This window comes from Symphalangus syndactylus, chromosome 9 (assembly GCF_028878055.3).
Source record: "Symphalangus syndactylus isolate Jambi chromosome 9, NHGRI_mSymSyn1-v2.1_pri, whole genome shotgun sequence".
Lineage (NCBI taxonomy): Eukaryota > Metazoa > Chordata > Mammalia > Primates > Hylobatidae > Symphalangus > Symphalangus syndactylus.
The window spans coordinates 69,527,099-69,533,098 of NC_072431.2; the positions used below are offsets into that span (position 1 = coordinate 69,527,099).

At 46.1% G+C, this 6,000-nt stretch overlaps 1 protein-coding gene across 2 annotated transcripts in view; it reads right to left on the reverse strand.

Annotated features, from left to right (window-relative positions):
• Positions 1 to 5,670, reverse strand: part of CALN1 (calneuron 1) — a 676,810-nt gene extending 671,140 nt beyond the window's left edge. The window contains exon 1 of one of the 2 annotated variants that reach the window (XM_055292953.2): positions 5,227 to 5,670. The gene's annotated coding sequence lies outside the window, so the exon portion shown is untranslated. The remainder of the gene's footprint in view (positions 1 to 5,226) is intronic. The other variant, XM_055292955.2, reaches the window with a different exon arrangement.
• Between the last annotated feature and the right edge of the window lie 330 nt (positions 5,671 to 6,000).

The following is a 6,000-nucleotide window of genomic DNA, read 5'->3' on the forward strand; positions in this document are numbered from 1 at the left end:
CCAGCCACCATCACCTCTCACCTTGATTAAATGTTCACCTCCTAGCTGACCTTTCTGCTCCCACCTTGGCCACCCACAATCTTTCCTCAACACAGCAGTGAGGAGGATCATTTAAAAATGTTTCGCCTCTTCTCAGAGCCCAGCGCTGGCTCCTGCCTCACTCAAAGCAAAAGCCAAAGTTCTTACAACGCCTCCGAGAGTTTTCATTCTGCTGCCACCTTTATTTATTCAGGATTGCATTTTACTTAGGATTGCACTTTATTAAAGGCTGCACTTATTTAGGATTGTACTTTATTTAGGGTTGCAGTTATTTAGGATTGGACTTTATTAAGGGTTGCACTTATTCAGGATTGCACTTTATTCAGGGTTGCAATTATTTAGGATTGCACTTTATTAAGGGTTGCACTTAGGATTGCACTTTATGTAGGGTTGCACTTGTTTAGGATTGCACTTTATTAAGGGTTGCACTTATTTAGGATTGCTCTTTATGTAGGGTTGCACTTATTTAGGATTGCACTTTATTAAGGGTTGCACTTATTTAGGATTGCACTTTATGTAGGGTTGCACTTATTTAGGATTGCACTTTATTAAGGGTTGCACTTATTTAGGATTGCATTTTATTAAGGGTTGCAGTTATTTAGGATTGCACTCTATGTAGGGCTGCACTTATTTAGGATTGGACTTTATTAAGAGTTGCGCTTATTTAGGATTGCACTTTATTAAGGGTTGCACTTACTTAGGATTGCACTTTATGTAGGGTTGCACTTATTTAGGACTGCACTTTATTAAGGGTTGCACTTATTTAGGATTGCATTTTATTAAGGGTTGCAATTATTTAGGATTGCACTTTATGTAGGGTTGCACTTATTTAGGATTGCACTTTATTAAGGGTTGCAATTATTTGGGACTGGACTTTATTAAGAGTTGCGCTTATTTAGGACTGCACTTTATTGAGGGTTGCACTTATTTAGGATTGCACTTTATGTAGGGTTGCACTTGTTTAGGATTGCACTTTATTAAGGGTTGCACTTATTTAGGATTGCTCTTTATGTAGGGTTGCACTTATTTAGGATTGCATTTTATTAAGGGTTGCAATTATTTAGGATTGCACTTTATGTAGGGTTGTACTTATTTAGGATTGCACTTTATTAAGGGTTGCACTTATTTAGGATTGCACTTTATTAAGGGTTATGCTTATTTAGGATTCCACTTTATGTAGTGTTGCACTTATTTAGGATTGCACTTTGTTAAGGATTACACTTACTTAGGATTGAGCATTATTAAGGGTTGCACACACACACGCATGCCTCATCACTGTCTCAGGACCTCGTCCTCCTCCTCGGCTGTATGTCTCTCCAGAGCGTGTGTCACCGTGTGACATGCTATGTACAATTTACCTTTCATGGCTTATTTTTTTGTCTTCTTCACTGCCTGCAAGTTCTGCAAGAGCAGGGGATTTTGTGTGTTGTGTTCACCGCTGCATCCAGGTGCGTAGGACACAGTTTGGTAAAGGATCGATGCTCAGTGCGTATTTGTTCAATTCAATTTTCCCAAGTGATTCCGTTGCTTAAAATCCTTCAGTGACTCCATCTCCTTCAAAATGAAGTCCCCTCCTTTCACGCACCCAGGGTCCTTTAGGATCTAACCCCTGTCTCCTCTCCGGCTTCTTCTTTTATCACATTGCCTCCCATAATGGTCAGACAGATTTGCTGCCACTCCCTCGAGTGTTTCTTTCACCTCTGTTCTTTGCATGTGTAATTTCTTCAGCCTAGGATGATACTTCGTAGCCACCTCTGTCGGGACTCAGTTTGGGGATCATCTACTTGAAAGAAGCCTTTCCCAAGGCCAAGATCATCATCCTCCCACGATCCACTAGACTCGTGCCTCATGTGTCCTATGACACACACTATTTACCCCCATCCCTTTACTTGAGAATAGGGGCCAGCCAATCTCACGTGGGTTCCTCCAACCCCTAGCTAGAGAGACCCTCTGCAAATGTTAGGTGGTGGCATTCACTTTTATGATGATGATTATCTTCGATCAATTTTTTTATTTTTTTGAGACAGAGTTTCTCTCTTGTTGCCCAGGCTGGAGTGCAGTGGCGCGATCTCTGCTCACTGCATCCTCCGGGAGGTGGAGGATGCAGTGAGCAGAGATCGCGCCACTGCACTCCAGCCTGGGCAACAAGAGAGAAACTGTCTCAAAAACTAAATTAATTAATTTAAAAAAATTATTAAATCAGTGACTCTCCCCAGTAGGTATTAAGTGTCTCCACACAAATCAACTTACTCTTTTTTAATGGATTGATATATTGATAGACTCGTACTACGCACCAGAGTAGCAGTTGAAGCTCCTCTTTCCATTCAGAGCGGTTCTCCCCTTTCAGAGCCTCTTCTCTTCTTCAAAGCATGAAAAAGAGGAAGTAGCACATGAAGAGGGAAGGCTGCTAGCAATCAGAACGGCTCCCAGGGCACTCCCGCAGTCCGCAGGCACCCGGTACAGGCTCCAGTGCAGGAGACATTTTTTTAATTACAGTTCAAATTTCCCCACAAATGGATCTATCTTAATCCAAATTTATTACAGTCACGAGGCTCTTTGATCTAACTGGCTCAGCTGTACTTCTTAAGTAAACTGAGTGAGAATTGGTTTTGCTTAGTCATTAAAAACCACCTATGTTGAAGGTTATGTGTCCACAGACCGGCGTGTATTCATTCAATAAACTTTTATGTTGTTTCCACACCATACCAGGCCCTTTGCTAGCTTTTGGGAGAGATAGAGTGACAGAGAGGAGGCCATCCCTGCCCTCAGAAAAGGCACAGTCCAACAGTCAGTACAGGAGTCACTATAACTATTTAAACAGTCCAATCCTTTGTGTTAATGTTGACTTAAGGCAGCTGCAACTGAAGGAAGAGATACTCCTTTGTACCAGCTACATACACAGACTTCAGCTAAATGACTCCATTTAATCCTGACAATGCTACCATGTTACAGACAGAGAAACTGACGCCCACCTGATGAGATATCAGCAGCCCAGGCTACGTGCTCTTGTGTGGTGAAGCTGAGACTCCAATGAAGGTCTGTTGGTCCCCAAAGTTCATGCCTTTCCTACCACCCTATAAGCTGAGAGCCCACCACGGCCATTAAAGAAACGTCAGTGGAACACAGAACTACACAAAGTTGCCAGATCTAAACTCCATTGGGACCTGTTTACAGCTTCTTGAAAGCCAGCAGCCATCAGTGAATTAAACACACACACACACACACACACACACCATTAAGTTGAAAAGAAAATTTGACACAAAAGAACAGTCTACTTAATTACTTATTGTTAATGGGCCCCAGCTGGTACAAAAACACAGTTAGTGACATCTATTTCAAGCCTCTCTTGGCTTCCCCTAGAAAGTGGAAGAAAAGTGTTGACCTTTGGGCCACCAGGCAACAGAAGAAGAGGTGCCTATAGCTGTGTGGACGAACCTTCCCCACTGAATGGTCTGTGAGCTCAAGGAACTCACCCGGCTAACCATAGCCTCAGTCCGCATCTATCCTCAGCTCCAGGAGAGAACCTGACCTCACAGACCAGCTGAGAGCACGACCTTTAAAAAGGACCTCAAACCTCCAACGCCACCCTCCCCGAAGACTCCTCCCTCTAACCAGCACGACCAAGGCCTCCATGCTGAGTTTCTGTTTGCAGGAAACATCTCTCCCGGGGTTACTTCTTTAGAATCTTTAAATCAACCACACAGATCCACCAATGGGCATGGGGATAAGAATTCATTCCATCAAGAGCTTCACTCATAAGCTCTGAATGGTCTCTCCTAAACCAGAGAGTTTCTGCCACAGCGGAGAGTTTAATGATTCTGATCATACAAAAGGCATTGCACCCCCAGTGTCTGGGAAGCAGACAGGCTGACTTCCGGGACATTCACCCAGAGAAAGTGCCCATCCTTGGCTGGAGGATTGCAAAGGGATGTAGCTGCAAACGCGGTAACTACCGTTCATGGTAACGGTTCAGGACTCTGCAGGCAATCACTTTGGGGGAAAATCCCTACGCACGTGAGCTGTGTTTTGGCTCAGATCCCTCTCAAGACTTGAACAGGGATGTCAACCATTCAGCGTGTTTTAAAGCCCCTGGAAAATTCAGTAAAAACACTTTCCCTCCCAAGCTCCTCTCCCAGGTGGGGAATTGGAAGTCCTTAGAACCCTGCTCCCAAGCCACAAGAACCCCTGCCCCCGGGACCCCCAGAGACGACTGTCACTCAGGCCAATGAAGATGCCTCCCTCTGCCCAAGTCTGACTTTCAGGGATGTCTGTGAAGTCGTGTCAAGCTGATGGAAAGGAAATCTTTCCTTTGGGTATGACTCGGAAAGAGCATTTCACCCAGAAGTCACCCCGTGAGGGTCAAAAACAAATCAATGAAGGATTTGCAGATAGATATTCTCTGAGCCCAAGTACAATTTACACAATGCAATGTACAAAGAAGATAAATCTACTCCTTCTCTCTGCCAGGCTAGAACAGATTCCTGAATCAAAACAACTCTTTGCCACAGAACCTGAGACTCGGCTAGAAGTGAGTTTCCTCAAAAGGCACAAGGGACAGGGTTAGGAATTCCTGAAGTCATACAGCAAGCATTTGAAAGGAGCAGCGTTCAGAGAGTAAAGAGCAGCCTTCAGAGAGTAAAGACGAGGGGAGAATGAGGGCAGGGACGGGGAGGGGGGACAGGTGTCGGCGAGGTGTTCCTCCAGGACGACTTACAGGGAAAGTTGTATGGAATGAGTTTTCCAATAACATAGGAGCACAGCCACACAGCCATGTTCTGACTGAGTGGCAGGGCACCGGTTTGACAGGCAAGTCAAGTCAGGGTTATGCCCTTTTCATTATCTCCAAGGGGAAGGGACCCGGCCAGGAGGAAATGGTTTTGCATGAGCCATAGCTGAAAGAAGCGTGTCTCCCCACTTCTCCAAACCACTTTGACAGCTGGGTGAAGCTAGGGCCAAAACAAACATGCCAAGAGCCACCGCCACCTCCAGATCTCCCTACCCCTCCCCTTCCTCTGAAACCCATCAAAACTTGATACTGTCTCAACTAAACACAAGCTGGGAAATTGGAGAGGAGGAAGAGGGGAAGAGGAAAAGCAGAAGGGGGAAGGCAGGCAGCATCCATGCAGTCAGTTATATCATTGATTTAGAGCCACACAAGCTTCAGAGTGTCATCGGCAAGGGTCATACCTCCTGCTGATCTCGGGGGAAATTCTCCAGGATCCATGGCTGGGAGTTAAGGAGAATCTCTAAGCCATCAGGAAGGAGCAGGGCACTGCAGCTCCTCAGAATGATGGACCGGGGCGAGCTTTAATTAACAGGGTCTGATGCCTCTTCTTTTTTGGTAACTGAGCAGATTTAAAGGGCTAGAGTCCCAATTTGAAGGGTGCCAGTGCTGCTGCCGTGGCTGCTCTGGCTGCTGCTCCGGCTGCTGGGAAAGCTTCCTGCAGCCCTCTCACTCCAGCAAAAAAACGGGGCTGGGAAGGTGGAAAAGTGCAGCCAGAAACACCGGAGTCTCTCGGGCTGCATGGTTTGAATCAGAACCACAGGGCTGTGGACCCGGGCACTGCCTACCCTAGGAAGTACCAAGGTCCTGCTCGCTGTCTTCTAGACCGAGGGAAAGAGGTGGGCTCCATGGAGGCAGAGGGCATCGGTGACACCCTCTTCAGACACGGGGCTGCATGGGACTCTGCCTGGGGAAAGTGGGAAACCTGGTCTGTACTGTGTGTTCCCCTCCTGAGAGCACTGCCACTTATATAAGCTGCATGCACACACACCTGCCCATGTACACACACACCTGCCATGCACACACCCATGCCTGCCTATTATACATACATACCTGCTCATGCACAAACATGCCTGCCCATACATGTACACACAGCTGCCCATGTACACACACATGCCTGCCTGTGTATATGCATACACATTCCTATGTGCACACTTACCCACCCATGTACACACACA